This window comes from Lemur catta, chromosome 8, assembly GCF_020740605.2.
Source record: "Lemur catta isolate mLemCat1 chromosome 8, mLemCat1.pri, whole genome shotgun sequence".
NCBI classification, from domain to species: Eukaryota; Metazoa; Chordata; class Mammalia; order Primates; family Lemuridae; genus Lemur; species Lemur catta.
Window position 1 is genome coordinate 56,103,720 of NC_059135.1, and position 13,316 is coordinate 56,117,035.

The 13,316-nt window shown below is 39.0% G+C and overlaps 1 non-coding gene across 1 annotated transcript; it reads right to left on the reverse strand.

Moving 5' to 3' along the window:
* Positions 1 to 11,471: 11,471 nt before the first annotated feature.
* On the reverse strand, positions 11,472 to 11,575 carry LOC123644270. The gene has a single exon (XR_006737085.1). It is a non-coding gene; the product is annotated as a small nucleolar RNA U13 (small nucleolar RNA).
* Positions 11,576 to 13,316: the final 1,741 nt, after the last annotated feature.

Sequence of the window (13,316 nt, forward strand, 5' to 3'; positions counted from 1 at the left end):
ATCGATGGTTCACAAAGAGTGAGCTAGGGGCCTCTGGGGGTCGGCAAGATCCCTTCAGGGGACTCACGAGGTCAAACTATAGTCATAATAATGTGCAGACATTATTTGCCTTTTTAACTCTAATTCACTCATAAATGTACAGTGTTTTCCAAGAGGTTATATGATGTGTAATTGAATGTGGAAGCATATGTGTGAATCCACCTATCTTTTATTAAGCCAGACATTAAAAAGATTTGTAAAAATGTAAAGCACTGTTACTCTTCTCACAATTTTTTGAAAACATTATTTTTTTAAATGTTATATATGTTAATAAATAATGAATTATTACTTTTAAATGAATAAAGAAATCTCATTAAATATCCGTAGATATGACCCATATAAACAAAAGCTCTTTTGAGTCGTCAATAATGTTTTTAAGAGGTTTCTTTTTATAAGTAATGGGTTTTTTTTTTTTGTTTGTTTTTGAGACAGAGTCTCGCTTTGTTGCCCAGGCTAGAGTGAGTGCCGTGGCATCAGCCTAGCTCACAGCAACCTCAGACTCCTGGGCTTAAGCGATCCTACTGCCTCAGCCTCCCAAGTAGCTGGGACTACAGGCATGTGCCACCATGCCCGGCTAATTTTTTCTATATAGATTTTTAGTTGTCCATATAATTTCTTTCTATTTTTAGTAGAGATGGGGTCTCGCTCTTGCTGAGGCTGGTCTCGAACTCCTGACCTCAAGCAATCCACCTGCCTTGGCCTCCCAGAGTGCTAGGATTATAGGCGTGAGCCACTGCACCCGGCCTATAAGTAATGTTTTTAATGGGATCCTGAGACCAAAAGTTTTATAACTGTAGCTTTAGAGCTCCCACGTGTCAACCTCTGTGCAAACACTGGGGATACTATTGTGTTTTTCTCAGGATGAAGAGGGTGATGGAGACAGGAATATGTAGCGGACACATACGAAGGCGGGCTCCAGTGAGTCATGCCCTTATATAATCCCCTCCCCTTGAATGTGGTGAGAACCTGTGACTTGCTTCCAGCCAATAGAATACATAGTGAAGGTGATAAGATGTCATTCCCATGATTGTGTTATGTTATATAAGACTCAGTACTAGGTGACTAAAGTGAGAAAGACTCTCTTGCTTACCTTGAAGAAGCCAGGGGCTATGATATGAACTTTAGTACCAGAGGCCTCTAGCCTGTAGGTGCAAGGAACTGAAATCTGCCAACAACCTGAATGAGTTTGAAAGCGGATCTTCCCCCAGTTGAGCCTCTCATGAGGCTGTAGGTCCAGGAAACATCTGGATTGCAGCCTGGTGGGATCCTAAAGCAGAGATCCCAGGAAAACTGTGCCTAGACTTCCGACCTACAGAAGTGGTTAAATAAGAAATGTCTTGGCAGGACCTGGTGGATCATGCCTGTAATCCTAGCACTCTGGGAGGCCGAGGTGGAAGGATCGCTCCAGGTCAGGAGTTTGAGACCAACCTGAGCAAGACCGAGACCCCGTCTCTACTAAAAAATGGAAAGAAATGATCTGGATGGCTAAAAATATATATAGAAAAAAATTAGCCAGGCATGGTGGTACATGCCTGTAGGCCCAGCTACTCGGGAGGCTGAGGCAGAAGGATTGCTTGAACCCAGGAGTTTGAGGTTGCTGTGAGCTAGGCTGACGCCACAGCACTCTAGCCAGGGCAACAGAGTGAGACTCTGTCTCAAAAAAAAAAAAAAAAAAAAAAGACTAAAAACAATCTAAAATCTAGAATTTACATAACATAAAATATGCTTTAGTGCAAATGTTTTGTTCTTTTTCCAGTAAGATGATAATCAATTTTGACTGAAATATATTTCTTTTTTCCTAGCTTAATTGAGACATAACTAGTATACAAAAACTTGTGTATAATTAAGTATAAGATTTGGGGAGTTTGGACATAAATATACATTTGTGTTATCATCACCACCACCAATGTAATAAACATATCTATCACTTCCAAAAGTTTCCTTGTATTTCTTTGTAGTTTTTGTTTGTTTGTGGTAAGCATACTGTCATGAGATCTACCTTCTTACTAAATTTTTAAGGGCACAATACCTATTGCTGACTATAAACACTATGTTGGACAGCACACCTCTGGAACTTACTCATCTTAACTATAACTTTATACCTATTGAACAACTTCCCATATGTTCCTTCCCCCATCTCCTGATAACTGCCATTCTACTGTCTACTTCTATACATTTGACTATTTTAGATGTCTCATATAAGAGGAATCATGTAGTTTTTATCACTCTGTGACTTATTTCCCTTAGTATAATGTCTTCCAGGTCCATCCATGTTGTTGCATGTGGTAGGGTTTTCTTCTTTTTTTAAGGATGAATGATGTTTCATTGTATGTACAGTCATGCACTGCATAACATCTTTTCAGTCAACCATGGATCGCATATGCTATGGGACTGATTGTGGTCCCTCAAGATTATAATACTGCATTTTAACTTTACCTTTTCTATGTTTAGATACACAAATACTGACCATTGTGTCACAATTGACTACAGTATTTAGCACAGTGACATGCTGTGTAGGTTTGTAGCCTAGGAGCGGTAGGCTATACTATATAGCCTATGTGTGCAGTAGGCTATAACATCTAGGTTTGTGTAAGTACATTCTATGATGTTCACACAACAACAAAATTGTCTAACAGTGAATTCCCCAAAACACATCCCCATTGTTAAGCAATGTATGACTATATATATCACATTTTCTTTATCTATTCATCTGTTGATTGACGTTTAGGTTGTTGCCATATCTAGACTATTGTGAATAATGCTACAATGAACATGGGAGTGCAGATATCTCTTTGAGATTCTGATTTCAATTCTTTTGGATATATACCCAGAAGTGGGATTGTTCCATCATATGGTAGTTCTATTTTTAATTTTCTGAGTAACCTCTCTATATTGTTTTCCATAGAGGCTGCACCATTTTACATTCCTACCAACAGTGTATAAGGGTTCCAGTTTCTCCACAACCTTGCCAACACTTGTTATCTTTTGTGTTTTTTTAATATATTTCTATCTTAAAATAAAATTATTGCACTTAGGAACAATTCCCAAGTCTAACTACTAAGCAAATAGCCTTTAAGGAGAGAAGTAGTTATATTTGAGCTATTTTAAGTATCTGATCTATACCTTAACTATGATCTATTCCTTAACTTCTATGTGAAGATAGTCAATACATGAATGTCAGAAATTCCTGAGTAGTCCTGACTGCACATTGTTTTAAAATAGAAAAAAGCTAATAGAGTTTTCATGGGACTACAAAAATTTCTATTTAAAAAGACTTAATCAGTTTATTGAAATGTTAAATTTATTGATTCTTTAGTTCCTTCGTTGGAATAAAGATTTTCTCCCCCCCCCCCTTTTTTTTTTTTGAGACATGGTCTTGCTCTGTTACCTGGACTGGAGAGCAGTGGTGTCATCATAGCTCACTGCAACCTCAAACTCCTGGGCTCAAGTGATTCTCCTGCCTCAACTTTCCAAGTAGCTAGGACTACTGTGTGCACCACCACGTCCAGCTAACTTTTCTATTTTTTGTAGAGATGGAGTCTCGCTCTTGCTCAGGCTGGTCTCAAACTCCTGAGCTCAAGTGATCCTCCTGCCTTGGCCTCCCAAAATGCTAAGATCATAGGTGTGAGCCACTGTGCTGGGAAGGTTTTCTTACTCTAAAGAAGTTGTGAGATTCATTTAAAGACTTCAAGCTTACGCAAAATAAAATGAAACATTATGACTTATATACAAGATGTTCCATGGGATGTATTCCTGGATATCAGAGAGGTTGCAGCATTGAGAAATGTGTTTTCTTATATCATTGACAAAGGAATTCAATACACACAAAAATTCTCAATTTGTGACTAAACTCATCAGCAATTAATATGTTCATATGTTGTTAAGAATAGTGTGCCATGCTGTAAAAAAATTGTTCATTTTCTTAATGTACCACATCCAATGCAATGTGTTCTTGCTTAGATTGACTGAGATGACATTTAGTATAAAAAGTTTTTGGTTATGTAGAGGAGGTGTACATAAGGGTCAGATGGCGAAGAGAGGAAGGCTGTGTACTTTTCACCTTGTATTTCTCTACCAAGATACCTAGTTCTTGTGGTAGCTGCAGCCCCTGTGTTTTGATGCTATTAGTAATAAGAAGAACCAGGCCTCCTCTTCCCAATGTCAACAACCCCGTTGACTTCCAATCTGGTCAAATTAGAAACAAACCAATGACTACTAAGTGCATCATCCTAGTTCCATTCACCATACCTTTAATGTCTCTTCCTTAACCTGTAAAAGGCTAATTTCTCTTTGTAATTATCTTTATCCTTATCATTAGCAAGCCAGGTTACCATAGAATTCTAGCCTTACATTTCACTATTTACCAATGGCCAGGTACCCTGAACTCTTAAAGCCCCAATTCCCAGTATGTGCCTTGTGCTTTTCTTCATGCTGCCCTCTGCCTGGATAGACCCTCCTGTCCTATCAAAACCTTTCAGACCATCAAGTTATACTCCTACATTCACATTTATAACATTAACCCAACCTCCATTTTAAAAATGGAGGTCTTTATATGTTAAAGGTCTTTATATGTTGACCTTTACTGACAAAATGATAGGCATTTCTGCGGCAGCTGCTCCACCAAAACTAAGTACATTTATAACCCTGTTGAAGTGCCATTGCACTACACACATAGCATGGCCTTGATCTAAGTCAATCTACATCATAGCTCCTATTTATCTTCTGTAGAAAAAGGAACAAGGAAAATGTCTATAATTATTTATATTCCATTATTAATCGTTTTTATAAAACACTTTTATAAACATTTTCAACCCATGCCTCCAAAGTAGATCTACTATGGTGCCCAAAGTTATTTTAATAACACGCCATCAACAGTCCATAGCAACACATTTATTATTTTGTCTTATAATATGATTTGTACACTCAAATTGAGCTTCAGTGCTCAATGGGCTGATAAAAGTGCAACTCCTCACAGCATTAAACATAAGCATTATGAATGGAATGAGTTTAATTGTTATTGTTCTTTCATGCAAATCCAAAACACAAAAACAATCTGATGATGTTGGAACTATTTTCGGTACATTAACCATCAGGTTAAATTTTAAAGATTAGAGAGGTTATACAAAGAAGAAAAAAGTTGTCTATTTCTTGGAATTTCTAGTATCTACTGATTATAACATAGCTAGTAAAGCTTAGAAAATCCATTTTGTAAGCTATAATATTATGTGTACTAATAAAAAAGTAAGCAGCATGAAAAATGCTTCCCAGAATGCTGCCAACTTATGTAGATAGATTTAGGATACTTACATTGTGAGGGAAGAGGGAGAAAAAAGGGAAAGGAGAGCTGAGAAACCAGGTGGGAGGTTCAGAAGTGGAAATGGCAACTTCATGGCAGAAGGTCATGTAAATGGCATGAACAACTAATTCTCAGTTTTGTTACCTGTAGGATTGTGATGTAAACCCCATTCATGTCACAAAACTTTAAGTAAATTTACTATAAACACAAAGACTGTGTGAATGTTTCCCCCTGTACAAATTAGAAAAAGGAGCTAAATTTCATGGCTCCTAATTTTACATACTCTAAATAGAGGTGACTTTACTGCACCTTTGATTGCCTTTGGGTCTAAGGTGGCCCTCCACAGAAATTTACATGTGGCTGATAGAGATCAATATTTCATATATATATATATATGCTGCAGCAATAGTTTTAAAATTTTATTGCACTATTGTATAATTGTATGGCCTCTAGGCTCTAGAAGAAGCTAGTCTTGACATCTCCCATTTAGCTTTTAGGACCAAGATTGATTATAAATATGAGCATCCATAAATCAGTGTGTGCCAAATAGACTGCACAGCTCAGAACTGATTCTGGTATGAGTTCAAATAAAAGCAAAGAAGTTCTGTTTCTCTTCAATTACAATTTGTGAGAAATAAAAATATGTTCTCCTTATAGGTCCTTTAAGGACTCCTATAAGTTGCTTTACTTGGTGAATAATAATGAATACTTTGGACATACTTAACAAACTGCTTTGTTTACATAACCATAGATTTCAGGAAGGATGACTAGAAAGCACTTTGAGAGGCTGAGACAGGAGGATTTCTTGAGGCCAAGAGTTCGAGACCAGCCTGGGCAATGCAGCGAGACCCCTGTATCTAGCAAAAAAAAAAAAAAATTAGCTGGATGTGTTGGTGCACATCGTGTTGTCCCAGTTGCTTCAGAGGCTAAGGCAGTAGTATTGCTTGAGCCCAGGAGTTCAAGGTTGCAGTGAGCTGGGATCACACCACTGTACTCCAGCCTCCTGGCAAAGTCATGGTCACTCTTAAGTAATGCCAGCATAACAACAATAAAGCTGAGATTTTGATCTCTAGTTGACCCATGGGTCAATTTTTTGATTGATTCAGAACCTAGAGGAAGCTGGAATATGATTAAGCCCTATTTCCTAAACCCCAATATTTCACGTCACTTGGATAACACTTATCTTTTAAAACTTAGCTAAGGCATTTCCTCCACAAGAAGACTTCCCTGCCCACCACCATTCTCCCTTTTGAGTTCAAGGTTCCTGCTCTGTCACCCCTTTCTAGTGGAGCACTGACCACAGTATGTTGAAACTATTTGATCCCTCACTAGATAGTCAGCCCAAGGGGCATTTCTTGGCATGGTGCCAGCCATCTATCTATGCTGCTTCATAAGTGTCTGTTGTGGAATGGAAATAATTCAATGCTCAATTCAGTATTCGTTCTCATTGGCCCAATCATCTTATAAGATGTTCTTTCTTTGGTTGGTAGTTTCCTTTTGATTTCCATCTTTCTATGGCAGCAAAAAAGGAAATACACTGCTTTACAGTTAAATTACAATCTTTAATTACATTACATATTTATATAGGACCGTATGCTAAAATAATATGATTCTAGCCTAGTCTATTAAGAAGAAAAACAACAGAATTGAATATAATTTTTAAACAATCCACATATTACCAGAACCAAGTTTCTTTGCTAAGTTTCTAGTCAAACTCTTCCTTTAGTTAATCTCTATTACTTGGTGTTATGGACTGAATGTTCCCCAAATGACTGCCCCCCCCCCCAATTCATATGTTGAAATCTTAACCCCTAATGTGATGATATTGTGAAGTGGGGCCTTTGGGTAGGATTAGTGCTGTTATGGAAGTTGAGGGGACCAAACACTCTCTCTCTATCATGTGAGGATACAAAGAGAAGACGTTGTCTACAAACCTGGAATTGGGCCCCAGGAGACACCAGATCTGCCAACACCTTGATTTTGGACTTCCCAGACTCCAGAACTGTGAGAAATAAATCTTTGTTGTTCAAGCAACCCAGTCTATGGTAATTTGTTACAGTACTAACCGACTAAGACCCTTGGGTATCAGTCAGGGTTCATTTCAGCTGAGATTGTGAGAGAGGTAACTCTCATTTATTCATGCTCACTTAGGAGACCTGCCCTGAAGGCTCAGGTTGGGATGATCTGACATAAAATATGAGCCATGGGCCATACAGTAAATTAAAATTCACTCAGTAGTGAAGGGACCTCAAGGGTGACCTCAAAATGTGGGCAGCAATCCTCTAGAACAGCTGAAATGGAGACAGGACCAGAGACCCATGTGACTGTCAACCAAGCTCCAGCTCTCAAACTTGGTTGTCTATGACTCGAAAGCCTTTGAAATTCCTGATGCCCAGTCTGCATCCCAGACCCATGGAACCAGACTCTCTGGGGGCACAGCCTCGGCACCAATGGTTTTTTTTAAACTCCCTATGAGATTCTAACATGTAGCCAAAACTGAGGACAAGAAGAGATATGCTCTAGGTATTTAGAGAAACAAAGGAGATTTCCAATACACAGTCTCAATGGCAAGTACTGGAAATTGTAAGTATTGGGCTGTTAATGAGCTTCTGCTTATGTGATCAACCCTGTATGGCAGCTCCAAGGTCACAAACAGCAGGGATTTATTGACTACTAATTCTTCTCTAAAACAATTCCAGGGAGACAAGCAGAAAGTTGTGCAAATATAGAGATAATACATTTTATTAAGAAAGCCTAAAAGTCAAGTTTGCCTTCTTTATGTGTGTTTTAGAGAACAGGTCCCCCCCAATTCCCACTTCCTTCTTCTGGGTATCTGGGCAGACTTGTAGGACCTAAGACCTAAAGCACTTAGTCCTCTTAAAATAAAGACATTGTTGACATCATCATTGTTGCCACAAATCAGCTTAATTGCCCCTATTTCTTTGAGTCATGGGCAGGGAAATACCCTCCTGGCCATTTTTTTTTTTTTTTTTTGAGACAGATTCTTGCTCTGTCACCCTGGCTAGAGTGCAATGGTGTCATCATAACTCACAGCAACCTCAAACTCCTAGGCTCAGGAGATCTTCCTGCCTCAGCCTCCTGAATAGCTGAAACTACAGGCATGTGCCACCACACCCAGCTAATTTTTCTATTTGTTGTAGAGACGGGGGTCTTGCTCTTGCTCAGGCTGGTCTTGAACTCTTTAGCTCAAGTGATCCTCCTGCCTGGGGCTCCCAGAGTGTTAGGATTACAGGCATGAGCCACCACACCTGGTCTATTAGTTCTTGTTATCACTTCATTGGCCTGATTTGCTTCTCGTTTTTGGAAAATGGAGAAACTTTATTAGTCTGTTTCTATAGTGGTATAATAGCTGTTGCAGCTCTTCAAACCCTTCTCCTCCATCCTTGTAATGCACAGTATTGCAATGCATGTCAGAGCGGTGATATTTGCACATAGTGGATGGAGGAACGAGATGCAGCAAACATGGTGGGGAATGTGAACAGGGTGGCACCACCCATGTACTCGCTGTACCAGGCCTGCACACTGACTGAGAGGCCACCTTTTGCTGCCAGGTCAGCTCAGGCCACAGCCCTTCCCAGTCACCATTTTTAATCTGGTAAGTACTCAGGATTTTCAACCAGCAAGAATACAGGGTAAGCATAGAAAGGCACGATCAAGGACTTCAAATTCAGGCAAACCTGGACTTTAATAACAGTAATAGTTAATACTTATATAGGGCTTTCCATAAGCCAGGCACTGTTTTAAGTACTTTAGGTATTAACTTATTTGAACCTGAAAACCACACTAGAAGGTGGGTATTATTAGGATCCCTTCCTTACAGAGGTGGCTTGAAGAACAGAGAGGTTGAGGAACTTGTCCTAGTTCACACAGGTAGTGTGCTATAGAAATCAGGATTTGAACCCAGAAAGCTTGGCTCCTGATTCTGTGCTTTTAACCATTACTTAACAATCCCACATATCAGGGATGCAACCTTCCTCGGTTAAGTTATTGAATCCCACTGAGTCTCATTTTGTCATTTGAATAGTACTTATCCTGCAGGATTGGTGGGAGGAAGATGTCTGTCGGCCGGCACGGTTTCTCTCTGTGGATGCTGCTCCCCACCACCAGGCCAGCTACTGTTAGCTCGCTCTACCCTGTGTACCTGGGTGGAGAACTTGGGAATTTATCTAATGATTAATTCAGATAAACTAGCAGAGGCTTGTAGTTCATTTTTCTTGTCTCCTACTTCAGAATATAGGATAATAGATACAAGCACTATACCCAAACAGACTCCACAGTCTCATAGAACATACTTAAAAAGTAATGATTTTAGAAGATGATTAATTTCAGCCACTTTGGTCCTGAGTAAAGCCAACTTCACTTCAATTTGCCTGTATTGTTTCTTTTTTTATTTTTTCTTTTGATTCTTTTGTTTACCCCTAAATGTACATATAATGCCTGTGTTGCTAAGACAAGTGAACAAAAAATTCCCGAAGGGAGTTCATGATCTATATTATTAGGATTTACAGATTTACATATTAGACCTTACTTCCAAAGTCCTTTTCTGGAAGCAGAAACCCACCCAGTCAAGCTATGGTAGTTGACAGAATTATTGACTTATGGACCTGTGTGGTGGCTCACGCCTGTAATCCTAGCACTCTGGGAGGCTGAGGCGGGAGGATTGCTTCAGCTTAGGAGTTCAAGACCAGCCTGAGCAAGAATGAGACCCCGTCTCTACTAAAAATAGAAAAATTATATGGGCATAGTGATGTGTGTGGTGCACATGTTGGTGCTTAGTCCCAGCTACTGGGGAGGCTGAGGCAGGAGGATCCCTTGAGCCCAGGAGTTTGAGGTTGCTGTGAGCTAAGCTGATGCTACAGCACTCTAGCCCTGGGGGCCGGGAGAGACTCTTGTCTCAAAAAAAAAAAAAAAAAAAAAGGATTATTGACTTACATGACAGAATTACTTTCCTTTGCCATTTAAAAACAGTGCATGTTATACGATTCCATTTACATGAGTCCAGAATAAGGAAATCCACTGAGACAGAAAGTAGATTGGTGGTAGTCAGGGGCTGGGGAAAGGGTGGGAGTAGGATGTGTCTGTTAGTGGGTATGGGGTTTCTTTTTGGAGTAATAAAAATGTTCTGGAGTTAGATAGTGGTGATAATTGCACAATTCTCTGAAAATGCCAAAAACCACTGACTTGTATGTATGTTTTAAAAGGGTAACTTTCATGGGATGTGAATTATAGCTCAGAAATACTATTATAAAACAAAACTGTTCATGTAAATGTTGATGTGCCTTCATTGGTGTCCAGAAAGAGGATGCCACAGGCCAGGTGGACATTCTACAGATGACTGTTTGCTACTCACTTTAGCGGTGATGGATGGGCATCACCCCAGGCAGTGCTATACAATATAGGATTATTAGGACATTTTTCAGGTCAAGTAACTACAAGAGCCTGTTTAGAGTGACCAGGTTTTCTACAGGGATCCTGAATCAAATCCCTGTGCTATTGCTACCCTGAGCTGGGACCTAACTACCTAAACCTATTGTGAGAGTGACCAGATGTGCCCAAATCTCTTGGCACACTGTGATTCCACGGTGCCTACTGATAGCAGATATTTAATAAATCTTTGCTTAGTGAGTAAATGAATGACTGAGACTCCCCATGGATTTTCTGTGTTAGAAGGAAATCTCTGAACTCAAAGAGTGTTTGTTTTTTTTTTTAACACCAAGAGCAACTCTGAAATATTAGGTTAATGTAATATTTTTTGTAGAACATTCAAATGTAATGAATTATGTTAATATTACATTTATTAAAAAAAATAAAGCTCTCAGGATACAAAAGTAATGCCCTCTCCACACTTTCCTTACCACACAGGTATTGCTTGGTCCTTTTAAATTAAGGGGGGGGAAGGGAATATGTGGGCTGTTGAAGCTTTTCCTTAGAACAATAGTGACATCTTGTGGCCAATTCTTAGAATAGAGACGATATGCAGAGTGGGTATGATTCTCTACTCGAAAGCAAAAATTACTATTAATCGAATTAATCAGATTTTGGATTAAATTCAAAGAATTTATGAAGTGCCTACTATGCATAGGAACGTCACTGGTGCTTTCTTTTTATTCCCCCATGTCAGATGGATAATGTGCCGACATTGTAACAAGGTTTAAGGGAGGCATATCTCACATATGCGTGTGAAAACCCGATCATTATGCTTATGAACTACAAAAGGATCTACACCGGTGCTTTCATAAATATTATTTCCCTATATTATTTTATATTTTCCCCAGATGACCAAAGGCTAAACTAATTCTGCATATATTTATGTTGGAGAGCAGCTAGAGCATTCCAGAACCCCTAAGATTGTATGGAAAATGTGTGTATGCGTATTTCTAAAGAAATAGGCCCTTGTGTTTATAACATGCTTTCATGGGATCCAGGATTCCCACAATACTTGACATTTGCTACCTTAGAGCATTTTTTTTAAGAGACAGGGTCTCATTCTGTTGCTCAGGCTGGAATGCAGTGGCATGATCATAGATCACTGTAACCTTGAACTCCTGGGCTTAAGCAATCCTCCTGCCTCAGCCTCCTGAGTAGCCAGGACTATAGGAGCATACCACCACGTCTGGCTAGTTTTTAAATTTATTTTGTAAAGATAGGGGTCTCACTATGTTGCCCAGGCTGGGCTCAGACTCCTGGCCTCAAGCAATTCTCCAGCCTCAACCTCCCAAAATGCTGGGATTATAGCCATGAGTATGGCACTCAGCCTCTTAGAGCATATTTCTAACAATGCCGCTATGATAGATTTTGGACTAGCTTCATTAATCTTTTTTTCTCTGGAAGTTGCCATTTCTTCTGGCAAAATATGCTCGCCTTTAGAAAGCAACTTTAAAAGACAAAAAAGGCCGGAGCAGTGGCTCACGCCTGTAATCCTAGCACCTGGGAGGCCGAGGTGGGAGGATTGCTTGAGCTCAGGAGTTCGAGACCAGCCTGAGCAAGAGCGAGACCCCGTCTCTACTAAAAATAGAAAGAAATTAGCCAAACAACTAAAAATAGAAAAAATTAGCCAGGCATGGTGGCGCGTGCCTGTAGTCCCAGCTACTCGGGAGGCTGAGGCAGGAGGATTGCTTGAGCCCAGGAGTTTGAGGTTGCTGTGAGCTAGCAGCAACGGCACTCTAGCCCAGGCAAGAGAACAAGACTCTGTCTCAAAAATAAATAAATAAATAAATAAAAATAAAAGACCAAAGAAAGGCAAAGAAAACAAAAGCAAGAAGAATAAGATTAGATGGCATTGCAACATTATACAGTGAAAAGAACATTGGAATATAAATCAGTTCCAAATCTATTACTTGCTGCATGTCTGAACTTAGTCAAGTTAGTTAACCAAGTCTTTGTTTCCTCATCTGCAAAATGGAGATAAATAATAGTAGAGAATTATTTCTCTGATATAAAAAAATTATAACAGAGAATAATACGAGAGAATCAGTTAGTGGTGATGAGTTTTTAGAAGCAACACCAAAAGTACAACCTGTGAAAGAAAAAATAGATAAGTTGGACTTTATTAAAATTAAAAACTTTTGTTCTGCAAAAGACACTGTAAAGAGGATGAAAAGACAAGCCATAGACTGAGAGAAAATATTTGCATACACATCTGATAAATTACTTGTATTCAAAATATACAAAGAATCCACTGAGAAAACTTATGCTTATAAACTTGAAAATGATAATTTACCATACAAAGATTTTTTTTACTTATAGCATTTGTATTTTTTCTTGAAAATAATACACAATCACATACAAAACATAAAAGATGAAGTGAGAGAAGTCTTTAAAAAATCCACTTCATCCCACCACTCAGGAAAAGTAACTGTTGACATTTTGATGTATTTCTTTCCTTTTTGCAAAATATACACAAATATACACATATATATGATTAGTTAACTGATGTTTAAAATTATCCTATTTCTTCTGC